At 43.0% G+C, this 14525-nt stretch overlaps 1 protein-coding gene across 3 annotated transcripts in view; it reads right to left on the bottom strand.

Moving 5' to 3' along the window:
• LOC121279258 (RNA-binding Raly-like protein) overlaps positions 1-14525 on the bottom strand; it is a 1065807-nt gene that overhangs the window by 972440 nt on the left and 78842 nt on the right. The window contains exon 2 of one of the 3 annotated variants that reach the window (XM_041190353.1): positions 1713-1925. The exons of the other annotated variants lie outside the window; for them this stretch is intronic. The gene's annotated coding sequence lies outside the window, so the exon portion shown is untranslated. The remainder of the gene's footprint in view (positions 1-1712; positions 1926-14525) is intronic. 3 annotated transcript variants of the gene reach the window in all.

The following is a 14525-nucleotide window of genomic DNA, read 5'->3' as shown; positions in this document are numbered from 1 at the left end:
ATACTTGGTAGAAACTCTTAGCAGCTTCTTAGAATCAGCTCTTTCTAGAATTTGATTCCAACTAGTAAATTAAAATCCATCTTTGCAAAATCAGCAATGTTCCTGTTTCCATTCTTTCTTGAAACTCAAGTCACATTTAATTACTTTACTGCTATTTCCAAATTTGTATTAAATCTGTGGCAATAAACAGGTGCATTTAAAAAAAATAACTGCCACAATCTAAGGTTTGGAATACACGAACAGGATAGTTTAACCAGCAGACAAAAATTTTAGGAACTAATGAATGGGTTTTGCCCAACAAATGGGAAAACACTGAGTTAAACAATGTTACTTTAAGCTATTCTATGAATAAAAAAGGTGTATTAAAGTAGCAACACAGAATGCAAGAACAAAAGATTGATTCTTTACAAAACAGAATGGCTTGACTCAACTGTTATGCACTAGTTCTGTAGCACCACATCCACTGTGATACAATGAAACCTGAAAATTAGGGACAACTAAGGGACTTGCATCAGATGTTCTTATTTTTTAAATGGCCATTGTATGTACAATAAACTGGATTAGCCAAATATCCCAGAATTGGCTGGATGTCCTTTTTTTTCACTCTCATCTGATCATGTCTGATTTTGGAGAATTGTCAGCAGGATACAATTTAAGTTTTATTTTCTGTTTTTTGGATTTCTCAGTTCATTGTCATCCTGGGGTCTTTTCCATTAAGGGAGAGATCTCCCGATTCTGGCATTTGCTAAGCTGGCAGCCTGCACTGTTCTAAGAGAAGCCCCAAGAACAAAGAGAATATTTGCAAGCAGATGAGGAAAGGGAATTGAGAAATTATAGCACAAGAGAATGCCTACGGACGTGGTACAGGTGGCTCTCCTGTAATCCTCTCCTCCACACCTCAATGTCCTTGCATATTATTCTTTCACAGGTATTTATCTCCTTCCTTTCCATAGTAAATATTATTTCAGTAGCCAAATGTGGTGATGGATCCCACAGTCTAACAGCCCTGCCGAAGAACATTCTTCTTCCCTTTGCAATCTGTTTTTCCACTTAATCACTGTTCCCACTCTTATATTGTTGTGCATGCTGCTGACTCTACAGAGAATGATGGTATCCACTCAAGCGTTCTCCACCCCTGCTTCAGCCTCAATCTTCCAACTCCAAAGCTATTCCCTTTTTCCTTTACTCCCAAAGGCCCCATTCCCCTTCTCTTACGCCCACCCAAATTCAGAGCGACCCCCTACCCCATACTTCTGATTTCAGAGTCCACCTGTGCTGAGGCTACTCCATATCAGACCCCCTTCTGAATGTCTGAACCCTTCTGTTCCCTTCTAATTGTACTCCATGCAGTCATGGCTCTGTGATGGTGTCAGATTACATCATGGAGAGAGAGGAGGATGATGGAGAGTTTGATGTGGGGGAAGAAGTGTACGTGGCAGCAGGAATGTAATCTAATGATCGCCTATGTAAATAATCTCAAGACAGCGCCGGGAGACCCATGCTCCATTTTGCGATATAACTGGTCATTTTGATGAACATGGCAGTTTTTTTATCCAGCATCTGTAATGGTAGAGAAACTCCTCTATTCCTCAAACGAACCGTACAAGCATTCAATCCCAGAGTGGCTTCTCTGCTACTGTGGACCTTAGGTAAATAAACTGCCGTAAAAGCAAAAGTCAGTTATTTTTCACCCATTGCCACCCCACACGTACCTGTTTGCAGTGTTTCCAGTTGCAAACGCACTTGAAGATTTGAAAGTTCTCTGTAGTTCGTAATTTGTGAGTGACCGTGGTTTCAAGGGGCAGATTGTATATTATGGCACAAATTATATGGGGCTGTCAGTGTGTGTCCACTATTTGCAGGCGTCCATTTGTACAGGTTTAACTGTAGTTGCAAATTCTTAATTTCTGCTACAATGCGTATTCCTAGGAGAGAGGGAAGGGTGTTGTTTACTCATCCAGAAACTAGAACTGAGAGTTTTCATAGCTGAGCAGCATTATGCAATTTAAAAGGGTCATGGACTATTCCTAAAAAATAGGTAATCAGTTTCAGAGGTGGACTGGCTCCCTGAAAGCTGTGGGATTCTTTGGGATTCTCATGGAGCAAAGGGGACGCCAACAGGATCTTGCCAGAAAGGTACAGCAATAATCATGGGAGATTTTAATCTACAAATAAGCTGGAAAAATCAGATGGGTAAAAGTAGCATAAATGAGCGGCAGGATTTTACGCATCAGCGAGCAGGGGCGGGGCTTGCTTGCCATGGCGTAAAATGATGCGTGGTGAGATCAGATGGAACTCCCGACATCACCGCACCCCATTTAAATTTTCAGGTAGGTGGGAGCGCAGCAAAATCAGCTGCGTGCCCGCCAACCTGTCAAAGGCCAATTGAGGCCATTGACAGAGTCAAATAAGTAATTAAAGGACCTGCCCGTCCAACCATAAGGTTGGCGGGCAGGCCAGAAGGCCCGGCACCAATTAGAAAAAGCATGAAACCTCATCAATTGGGCGGGATGAGGTTTCATGTAGGTTTTATAAAATTTTAATAAAGTTTTTGTAAAAATTATGGACGTGTCCCAACTCATATGACATTGACACATGAGGGGACATGTTAGGGAAATTTTATTTTTCTATTTTTAGGTTTTTAACATTTAGAGCCGATATCCCTGAGGCTGCACTTAGCCTCAGGGAGATGAGTGCGCTCTTTCGTGCGCAAACACGAAAGAGCGCACTCTCGATTTTGGGATTACCCCCCATCCACAGAAGCGCATAGCGCTTCTGTTTGGACGTCACGCTGGGCAGGCCTTACTTGGCCCACCCGCATAAAATGGCACCACGCCCCCAATTGGGGGCACCGATCAAAAGTGCGCCTCTGCGTGCCCACCCTTCAACTTTGCCCCCGACAGGGGGAAAATTCAGCCCGAGGAGTTCATAGCATGTTTTGTGGATAGGTTCTTAGAACAGCAGGTTCTGGAGCCAATTAGACCTGGTACTGAGCAACAAAAAAGGATTAATTGATAACCTCTTAATGAAGGCACCCCTAGATAGCAGCGATCATAATATGATTGTATTTTACATTCATTTTAAGGAAGAAACAAGTGCTTCAAAGACTAGTAATTTAAACTTAAATAATGTAAGCAGAGCTTTTCTAAAGAGAACTGCCAAATGAGATTAAGAGATATGTTGATAGAAGTTCAGTAACAGACATTTAAAGGGATATTTCAGAATAGACAGAATATATACATTCCAATGAGTAAGAAAAATTCCAAGGGGAGGACCAACCATCCGTGGTTAACTAAAAAAGTTAAAGACAGTTTCAAACTTAAAGAAAAAGCATATAATTAAGCAAAGATGTGTATAGGTCAGAAGATTGGAAAGAATGTAAAGGACAGCAAAGAATGACAAAAAGATTAACAAGGAGGGAAGAATCATAGAAAGCTAGCTAGTCATATAAAGATGATAGTAAGAATTTCTAAAGATATTTAAATAAGAATAGAGTTAACAAACTGAACATCAGTCCTATAGAGAGTGTGTCTGGGGAATTGATAAAGGAAAGTAGGGAGATAGCGAACAAATTAAACAGGTATTTTGCTTCAGTCTTCACTATAGAGGATACAAGTAACATCCTGGAAATAGCTTTAAATCAGGAAATGGAAGGGAGGGAGGAACTCGGGAAAATTACAATCACCAGGGAAGTGCTATTGAGCAAATGGTTGGGGCTGCGGGCTAACAAATCCCCAGGTCCGGATGGACTTCATCCTAAGGTCTTGAAAGAAGTGACTAGTGAGATAGTTGATGCACTGGTTTTAATTTTCCAAATTCCCTAGATTTGGGGAAGATTCCATTAGACTGAAAAATAACAAATATGACTCATTTATCCAAAAAGGGAGACAGAAAGCAGGGAACTACAGGCCAGTTAGCCTAACATCTGTCCCAGGGAAAATGTTAGAAGATATTATTAAAGATGCTATAGGAGGGCACTTAGAAAAATTCAAGGCAATCAGGCAGAGTCAGCATGGTTTTGTAAAAGGGAAATCATGTTTAACCAGTTTATTGGAGCTCTTTGAAGGAATCACATGCACTGTGGATAAAGGGGAAACGGTGCATGTACGGTATTTAGCTTTCCAGAAGGCATTTGATAAAGTGCCACATCAAAGGTTATTGTAGAAAATAAAAGCTCATTGTGTAGAGGGTAACATACTGGCATGGATAGAAGATTGGCTAGCTAATAGGAAGCAGAGAGTTGGCATAAATGGGTATTTTCATGGTTGGCAGGATGTGATGAGCAGGGGCCTCAACTTTTTACAATTTATGTAAATGACTTGGATGAAGGGATGGAAGGAATGGTGGATAAATTTGCTGACAACACAAAGATTGGTAGGAAAGTAAATTGTGAAGAGGACATAAAGAGGAAGCAAAGTGTCATAGATAAGTTAAGTAAGTGGGCAAAGATCTGGCAAATGGAATATAATGTGGACAAATGTGAAGAATAAAAAAGCTTATTATCTAAAGGGTGAGAGATTGCAGAGCTTTGAGGTTCAAAGGGATATGGATGTCCTAGTGCATGAATCACAAAAGGTTGGTATGTAGGTAAAGCAGGTAATTAAGAAAGCTAATAGAATGTTATCATTTATTGTGAGGGGAATTGATTGCAAAAGTAGGGAGGTTATGCTTTGGTTGTACAGGGCATTGGTGAGACCACATCTGGAGTATTGTGTACATGACTGGTCTCTTGATGTAAAGAAAGATATAAATGCATTAGAAGCAATTCAGAGAAGGTTTACTAGACTAATTCCATGAATGGGCGATTTGTCTTATGAGGAAAGGCTGGACAGGTTAGGCTGTACCCACTGGAATTTAGAAGAGTAAGAGGCGGCTTAATTAAAACTTTTAATATCCTGAGGGGTCTTGACAGGGTGGATGTGGAGAGGATGTTTCCTCTTGTCAGAATATCTAGAACTAGGGTTCACTATTTAAAAATAAGGGGTCGCTCATTTAAGACAGAGATGAGGACAATTTTTTTTTCTCTCAGAGGATTGAAAGTTTTTGGAACTCTCTTCCTCAAAAGGCAGTGGAATCAGAGTCTTTGAATATTTTTAAGGTAGAGCTAGACAGGTTCTTGATTAACAAGGGGTTGAAAGGTTATCAGGGGTAGGCAGGAATGTAGGGTTGAGGTTACATTCAGATCAGCCATGATCTTATTGAATGGCGGAGCAGGCTCGAGGGGCTGAGTGGCCTACTCCTGCTCCTATTCGTATGTTCTTACATACGTAACCATTTACAGAGACACTTTGGAATTCTCCTGATTTCGCATATGTCCCTGATGAGTGTTTTTATAAAAACAAACAGTATGGGGAGAGAGAAAACGCAAAAAAAAAAAGAGCAAGAGGAGAGAGAATAAAATATGGCAATGCAGTAGGAAGGTAAAACATGGTAAAAGCCTGCGAGGTGGAAAGGAATAAAAGAATTCAAAGGAAAAATTAAGAGGGTACAGAGAAGAGCAAGCAAATGAGAACAAGGACAAGGAAAGAAAGGGGAAAATGAGAGAAAACAGGAAAGGGTGGATAGTGAGAACCAAAGGGGGAAAAGAGGAGAAACAAAGCAAACAAAATACATTAAGTGTAGGGACAGGGGGAAGAGAGAACTAAAAGGTTGAGTGAAAGAGAATAGGAAGTTGAGAAAGAACAAAAAGGTAAGAGAAAAATCAGAGCATATGGGGAAGAGAATACAATGGGTGAGGAGAAAAAGTGCAGGTGAAAAGAGGATGTGATAAAGAATCATTTGGCAGAATTTTCTGCTTGTCAGGGGTGCCCGACCCAATCTATGGCGGGCACGGAGCTGATCCCTGCCAGTGAAGCAGGCCGCGCCGCCATTTTACATGGGCAGGCCAATTAAGGCCCACCCAGCGTGACGTCTGGTGGGAAACACCTTGTGCTCCCCATGCGGGCGGGGGGATTCTCTAAAAGTGAGAGTGCGCTCTTTCGCACATGTGCACAAAAGAGTACACATCTCCCTGAGGCTAAGTACAGCCTCAGGGAGATCGCCTGCACTTTAAAAAATATTAAAATTAGAGAAAAAAAATCCCTTACATGCCCCCAACATGAGTTGGGACATGTTCATAATTTACAGAATAAATTTATTAAAACTTTTATAACCTTGCATGAAACCTCATCCCGCCGGTAGATGAGGTTTCATGTTTTCTCTATTTGTTTAAATGATCCTGTCAATGGCCTCATTTGGCCATTGACAGGTCAACGGGCCCCCAGCTGATTTTGCTGTGCCCCCACCTGTCTGAAAATTTAAATGGAGCGGGATAATGTTGGGGGTTCCGCCCAACATCATCCCGCGTCATTTGAAGCATAGGCACGCGGGCCCCGCCCCCTGCTCACCGATGGCAAAATTCTGTCCATAGAATGGTTACAGCACAACATGTCTATGCTGACTCTCTGCAACAGCAACCCCAATCCCTACCCTTTCCCCATAGTCCATAAAATTTTCACTATTCAGGTGCTTATCCAATTCCCTTTGGAAAGTCATGAATCAATCCACCTCCACAGCTCTCTCAGGTAGTGCATTTCAGATCCTAACTACTCACTGTGTTAAAAAGATTTTCCTTATTTCATCTTCAGCCATGATCATAATGAATGGCGGAGCAGGCTCGAAGGGCCGAATGGCCTCCTCCTGCTCCTATTTTCTATGTTTCTTTTGCCAATCATCTTAAATTGATGTTCAATGGTTCCCATTCTTCTGCCAATTGGAACCACCTATTCTAAAGACCCCTCATGATTTTGAGTCTCTATTAAATCACCTCTCAACCTTATCTTCTCTAAGGATAACACCCCAGCTTCTCCAATATATCCACATAACTGAAGTCCCTAATCCCTGGAAACATTCTTGTAAATCTTTTCTACACCCTCTCTAAAGTTTTCACATCCTTCCTAAAGCGTTGTGCTCAGAACTGGAAACAATACTCCAGTTGAAGCTGAACCAGTCTTATATAAAGGTTAAAGCAAAATACTGTGGCTGTTGAAACAAAAACAAAAATTGCTGGAAAAACTCAGCAGGTCTGACAGCAGCTGTGGAGAGAAAGACAGAGTTAACGTTTCGAGTCCGTTTGACTCTTCTTCAGAACTAAAGAGGAGAAATGTGGTGAACTATATGCTGTTTAAGGGTGGGTGGGACAGATGAAGCTGGATAGAAGGCCAGTGATAGGTGGAGGCAACAGATAGGTTGCAAAAGATGTCATAAACGAAAGGTCGAAGGGGCATTGATGGGGTGATACTGGCTACTGTGGATGCTGTTTCTTTTTGAAGGGTCATACTTAATCGAAACATTAACTCTGTTTCTCTCTCCACAGAGGCTGTCAGACCTGCTGAGCTTTTCCAGCATTTTCTGTTTTTGTTTTATATAAAAGGTTCATCGTCGCCTCCTTGCATTTGTACTCCTTGCCTCTATTTATAAAGCCTAGCACCCTCTTGTCTGTTTAACCACTTTTTCAACCGGTCGTGCCAATTTCAATGATTTATGCACATATGCCCTGAGATCTGTCTGTTCCTGCACCCCTTTAGGATTGCACACTTTATTTGATATTGCTTCTGCACATTCTTCCTACCAGAATATATTACTTCATACTTTGCTGCATTCAATTTCATTTTCTACCAGTCCACCCATTTCACCAGCCTGTCTGACATCTTGAAGACTATCACTACCTTCCTCGCAGTTCACAATACTTTCTAGTATTGTATCATCTGCAAATTTTGAAATTGTGCCCTCCACGCCCAAGCTTAAGTCATTAATATATATATCAAGAAATGCAGTGATCCTAGTACCAACCCCACTGTATAACACCCACCAACTCAACAAACAACTGTTCAACACTACATTATTTTCTCTCACTCAGTCAACTTCCTGTCCATGCTGCATTGTCCCTGTATTTTATGGACTTCAACATTGCTGTGTTGTGTGGCACTTGATCAACTGCATGTTACCCTCTCTGTTACCTCAAAGAGTAAGAGTAAGAGAAAATGAAAGATGTAGAGAGAACAAGAGGACAAATACTAGGAGATTGAGAGAAGGCTGGGACAGACAGAGCAGGAACACAGGGGAAATGGAGTACAGGGTGACAGGTGGAATAATAATATAATGGGGAAGAGTCTGAACAAAAGACGAGGGTGGTGGAAGGTGAATAAAAGGGCAAGCAGAGAGAGAAAGGGAACAAGAGGGTAGCAAGTCAACAGAGAACAAAACAAGCTGAGGGAGAGAAAACAAAAGAATGTAATAATGAAGTGAGAGAAACAAAAATGAAGGAAAAAGACAGAACAGAAGGAAAACTGAGAAGGTGGGAGAAAGGGGTGGGGGGAGAGAAAGAAATAGATGGAAAGAAGAAAAAGTGAGGGGGAGAAAGAAAGGAGTGGGCTCTCTGGATCCATAAAGAGAGTAAAAAAGGGGATGATCAGGTTGTACGTATATACTCATTGGCCTGCCACTTAAGAACTGTAACTAACAACCTTGTAATTTAATGGTTACAGCAGTAGCTGACCAGATGCTGAGTGGATTATTGTTTAAGCACTCAATCCACAGATTTAGTGCCTGCAATGAGGAATGAGAAAAATGGAACTCAGTAAGACCAAAGTAAAAGCCTGATCACAAGAACACAAACAGAGCAGAGATCCAAGGGATCTTCAGAGCTGCAGATAAAAAGAGTCATACCTTGATGAATGTCTGAGCACAGACCAAAAGGAGGAATTTCTACTCAAATATACAATACAAAAATAATGATGGTTGCTTCAAATAAAACAGAAATGATTCAGTAATGAGGCAGATATTTCTTTTGTTAAAACAGACAACCTTATGTAAATAAGTGTTGAAATTAAATAGCAACAGTACTTAGCTCTCACAATGTATGTCACATGTTGTAAACAAACTGGAAATAAAACTGAAGCTAGGACAGCACAGTGTTACTTTTCTCAGTTCAAATAAAAGCAGTATCAGTGGAGTGGGAGCACAACAATACCTACCTACAATTCCAGGATCATACCTGGGCCAAAGCCTGGACCTCTTCCTCGCTGTCTGCAGGGGACTGAGCCACTGCCCCGGGCTTTAAGTGAAGCCGGATGGGGCTGCAGATGGATCCAGGGAGGAGGGAGGTTGCGGATGGAGCCAGAGGGCAGGGGGGTGGTTGGGAGGTCGCTGATGGAGCCGGCGAAGGGGGTGGAAAGTCACAGATGGGGGGTGGCGGTGGAAGTGGTTGCGGATAGATTCAGGGTTGTGGGAGGAGGTGGGGCTGCAGATGGAGCCGGTGGGGGGGGTGGGGGGGCGAGATCCATATCTGGGAGGGGGGGTGGAAGAGCCGGGGGGGGTGCGGGAGGGCCTGAACTTCGCTCCTGCTCCCATGTTTCTGGCCTCACTTTCTCCTCACTGCCTCAGCCTCTGGTGATAGTGGCAGTGGTTCTGATACAAAAGATGACAGAGGCTGGCCTGAAGTGCAGCACGAGTGGTAGGGGCTGCATGCCCAGAGTGCAGACAGCGTAAGACTGAAAATGGCAACACAAGTCTGAAAAAAACAGGCCCGAAAACTAAACAACATTGAAACTTATCAACATTAAGCAGGGGGACTTAAACCAAGGATTTACTACAACCTTAAGGGCTGTAGGGTTTGAAGAGCCGGGGCACTTTATTTGATGGGAGGCAAAAAATCTGTTTCCCAATGGTGGGATAAACGGGTAAAATTTTGTTCTCCCTACTTTCAAGGTGGGTTCATGGTGGGTCAAGCTTAACAACAAACAATGTCGGGAACCTAATTTGTATTCGTTAGCATCTCATGCATGCTCATCAAAAGGCCACCTCACCAGAATTCAATTCGCCCTCCAAATCAAGTTCCTCACCAGCGAGAATTTAGAACGTTCACATTTATGACTGTATATAAGTGGCCTGCACCTGGCGAGCCTCACCTCTTCCACGACTGTGAGCTTGGCAGCTGTTGCATTCTCCCTCTTGGGGACTTCACATAACTTCATTCGAGTGCCATTAGCAAACGCTGCACCAAGGCAGCGTCAAAGGAGGCAGGCTTACGAGGGAAAGATTTGGAAAGTGTTCAGAGAGGGGAGGGAGGGGGTGGAGGTGGTGGTAGGTGGGAATGTCCGGGGAAGGGTCGGGGGGGAATGTCTGGCAAGGTGAGGGTGGGCGCTGAGTACCTTAGAGGATGGGGTCAGTGGTGTCAATGGTGGGGTGCTAGGGGATGGGGAAGAACTCAGGGTACTGGTGAGAGGAGTATGTGGGATGCAGCAGGGTGGCAAGTCCAGGGTTACAGTCTGGTAGCTGAAGGTCTCATCGAGTGGGTCACGGAGAGGGACAAGGCAGGTGAGTCGGATAACAGGAGATGGCATGGTAAGGGTGGGCATGCGTGCCAGCTCTGAGAGGAGGAAAGGCATGTGGAGGTGGATCTTGATAGGGTCCAGGGTAACGGAGGGGGAGATTCAAAAGTGACAGAGGGTAAAGGCACAGTGATATTGGATGGCTGTACGCTGATGGAGGGAAGTTGGTAGGTGACTGGGGACAGATAGAAGCGAGTTTGAAAGATGATGCATACTACTTTTCCAAACTGGCCTTGACCACACAGTATGTCAGTCAGTGAGATCTCTTGAGATGGGAGGAGGGTCTTTTTGGGTGGGTGGAGTTCAAGGTCAGCATATGTAATCAACTAAAGGGAAACCTAATAACTATGAGGCAATTGGTGTCAAAGATGCTCACTTGTGTTTTCCTTTCTATGGTGAACCCCACATTGTAGCAGGTTTGTTCCCGAGTCTCATAACATCAAGATCCCAGCAAGGTGTGGAGCTGCCGTTCATTCTGTGCCATTTGCCATTGGCTGCAGTCAGGGACAGGGATGATGGGAGGGAGGGGGTGGAATGCCTCCAAGGGACACGGCAGACAACTCAAGACTCCAAACCTCCATCCTTCCAGGTGAATGATCATGGCTGACAAGGGATCATGCAGTTAGTCTTCCTATGCTGCCAAGGCATTGCTCTGTCTATGGAGTTTTGAGGGTACTGCAGACAAGCAGAAGTGTCCGTGAAGCTTCTTGCACATGGCTCTCATCGCCCTGGTCAAAGAGCAATGTTTCAATACACATTCACGTCTGAACGAGAGAAACATCCATCTCTGGTCCTCCAGGATGTCCTTTACCTAAAAGGGGTGGGGTGGTGGTGCCAGGTCTAAAAAGAGGCCTGGTAAAGGGCTTAGAACTTCTGAGGGATACCTGTAAAGGATATGCTCACACAATGTATTGCTTCAATTTATTCACATTTCCATTGAGGTGTTGATGATGTAGGCTGCAGGCAACCCTGCCTTGGTAATGGTTCTCATCCAAGTGAGGAGAGGGAGGGCCTGCCACTGGTTGGCACAGAACCAGGAGAGGCAAGGGCCTAAGCAGCAATAGGTGGCGGAGCTGACAAACATGGACCAATGCAACAGTAAGCATTGGCCTGACCGTGGTTACATTGTCGGCAGTGCTCTTATCAAGAGACGAGTGAAAGGCAATGCCGGAGGCACCCTCAAATCCCGGGATGTGGTTGCTCACATTGTCAGCTTCTGCAGTACAAGCTGTAGCCACAAGGACTCTGGAGGAGTAGCGTGAAGCTCCTGACCTGCAACGAGTGAATGTGTTTCTGGGTGCCCTTTAAAAATGGCGCCAGTACCTTCAACCCCATGAGATAAAGGCAGGATGAACAGCTTCCTTTCTGCCCTGCCACAAGATTCACCAAACACTGATAGATAATTAATTAGCTAAAAAGCCAAAGATTGTGCATGTTTACCCGCTCCGTCGCCCGGCAGGAATCATGCCGGCTTTCCCGTTCAACACCGGACTTAATCACCAGAATGGAAAATTCTGCCTGAGATGTTAATTAACCGGGAGCCAGTGTATGCCAGAGAGCACATCAGTGAAAAGTTAAGTCACATATGCAACAGTTTTGAATGGCTTCAAGTTTACAGAGAGTGAAATGTGGGAGGCCAACCAGGCATAGATTAGGATAAATAAAGTTTAGAGGTAACAAAGGCATGAATGAAGGTTTCTGCAGCAGATGAGCAGAGGCAGGGATGGAGTTGGGCCACGTTATGGAGATAGAAATCAGCGGTCTTATCACACAGATATGTGGTTGAAAGTTCATCTCGAGGGTCAAATCTAATACCAAGGTTACTGACGGTCTGGTTCAGCCTCAGAGAGTTGCCTGAGGGATAGAGTCAGTGGCGAGGGAGTGCAGTACGCGGCAGGGACTTAAAAACAATGGCTTCTGGCTTCTGAATATGTAATTTGAGGGAAGTTCTGTACATCCAGGACCAGATGTGGGACAAGCATTGTGACAATCTAGAAACAGAGAGGTGGCAGAGAGATAAAGCTGGGTGTCATCAGTGTACATGAGGAAAGTTGTGTTGTATTTTCAGATGATGTCACCAAGAAACAGCATGTAAAAGAAATGGGAAGGGGCCGAGGATAGACCAAACTAGCTTCTTCTCACAAATACCTATGCTAATCGTTTCAACCATTCCATGTGGTAACAAGTTTTGCACTCGCATCATTGTGTGTAAAAAAGTTTTTCCTGAATTCCTTAATGGATTTATAAGTGACCATCTTATATTTATGGTGTTGTATTGGACTCCATACAAGCGGAAATGTCTTGTATGTGTCTACTCTATCGAAATTTTTCATAGTTTTATTAGTTCACCTTGTTTTAGAGAGAAAAGAGGCCCAGTTTGTTACAACCATTCATAATAGTTGCATCCTTTTCCAGTTCTGGTATCATCCTTGTAAATCTTTTTAGCACTTTCTCCAATCTTGTTTTTTGAGACCAGAACTACACACATGTCTAACCAAGGTTTTATATAAATTCAATGTAACTTGTATGCTTTTCAATTCATTCCTCTGGAAATGAGCCTTAATGCTTTGTTTGCACTTGTTATGGCTTTGCTAACCTGCATTGCTACTTTTAACGATTTGTGTATTAATATCCCTAGATCCCTACGCACTTTTAACCCTCTGAGATTCTTATGTTCCAAATAATAGATAGTCTCCTTATTGATCCTACTAAAATTCCCCACCTTATATTTATCTAGACTGAAATTAATTTTCCATTTACATGGTCATTTTGCAAATTTGTTAATGCACGCTTGTATTTTGTCAGCCTTCATCAGTATTAACTAGGCCCTCCCACCAATTTAGTTTCATTCACAAAATATTGATAAGCATTTCAGATTCCAATTCATTTATGTATATTGAGAACAATAATATTGACCATGGGAAGTGATTTTAGGGCACAAAACAGTTAACAAATGAACTCCCAAACCATCTCCTCTCACCTCTACAATCCTTTTTGAATTAATGCTGCTAATTTGTAAATTCCAAAAACTTAACACTAACCCATTCCTTCATTGGTTCAGTAGTATAATAACACTGCTTATCAAGACCAAGAACTTGTCTGACAGCTGTTATTTCTCCAATTTCATTCTGGGTCATGTCAAACTCTGCACTCATAGCCTTTGTGTCTTGAGTCCTTGCTTTCTGTAGATAAATCCCTGACAGTAACTGCAGCCTGAAGCAACACAAGCAGCATCTGCTGGTGTCCTTGACTTAACCCTAAGATGCTGGCATTAAACTTACTGGATTTGTTGAAGAGCATTATGAACAACAGAGTTCAGTAGTCATTTTTGATGTTTGATACTGCTCCACGTGTGGAATAGGCTTTATGTTTTGCCTCACAAACTGCAAATTTTCTAGTTGTATCCTTTGGATGTCACCATTGTTATTTCTGGGAATGCTTCTGTTTTTGGAAAGTGTGATAGGAACTTAAAGGGCTGTCATTTGTGAACCAAATGAGATTTATCCCTTCCAGTCGAGAGTTCAAAATAAATGAAATTGTACTCAACAGTCATGGATCACTGGTCAATGGATAGCAGTTGGTGAGAAACTTTTAGGGGAGATGGTGAGTTAGTGATAATGTCACTGAACTAGTAATCCAGAAGCCCAGGCTAATGCTCCAGGGGCATGGGTTCCACCACAGCAGCTGGCAGAATTTAATTTCAATTAATAAAACATCCGAAACTGAAAGCTCATCTCAGCAATTGTGACAAGGAAACTATCATCAATTGCCGTAAAAACCCATCTGGCTTGCTAACATCCTTTAGGGAAGAAAATCTGCCATCCTTAACTGGTCTGGCCTACGTGTGACTCCAGACCCACAGCAGTGTGCTTGACTCTTAACTGCCCTCTGAAATGACCTAGGAAGCCACTCAGTTCAAGGGCAATTAGGGATGGAAAACAAATGTTGGCCTTGCCAGTGACACCCATATAAGAATAAAAAGCTATATCACAGCTGATCTGATAAATGCCCCCAACTCTATTTCACATTCAGAAATGCTCAAAGAAAACGGACAGCAAGGGCAGGGGACAGGGTGCAGGATGTGCATGCCTGTTCACATGAGAATTGGAAACATGTGAAATTGGTGCTGAAACCTCAGCTTGCAGCCAGTGGTAT

Source organism: Carcharodon carcharias, chromosome 6 (genome assembly GCF_017639515.1).
Source record: "Carcharodon carcharias isolate sCarCar2 chromosome 6, sCarCar2.pri, whole genome shotgun sequence".
NCBI classification, from domain to species: Eukaryota; Metazoa; Chordata; class Chondrichthyes; order Lamniformes; family Lamnidae; genus Carcharodon; species Carcharodon carcharias.
The sequence above is the reverse complement of the archived record's forward strand: the minus strand, read 5'-3'. Positions and strand labels throughout refer to the sequence as shown.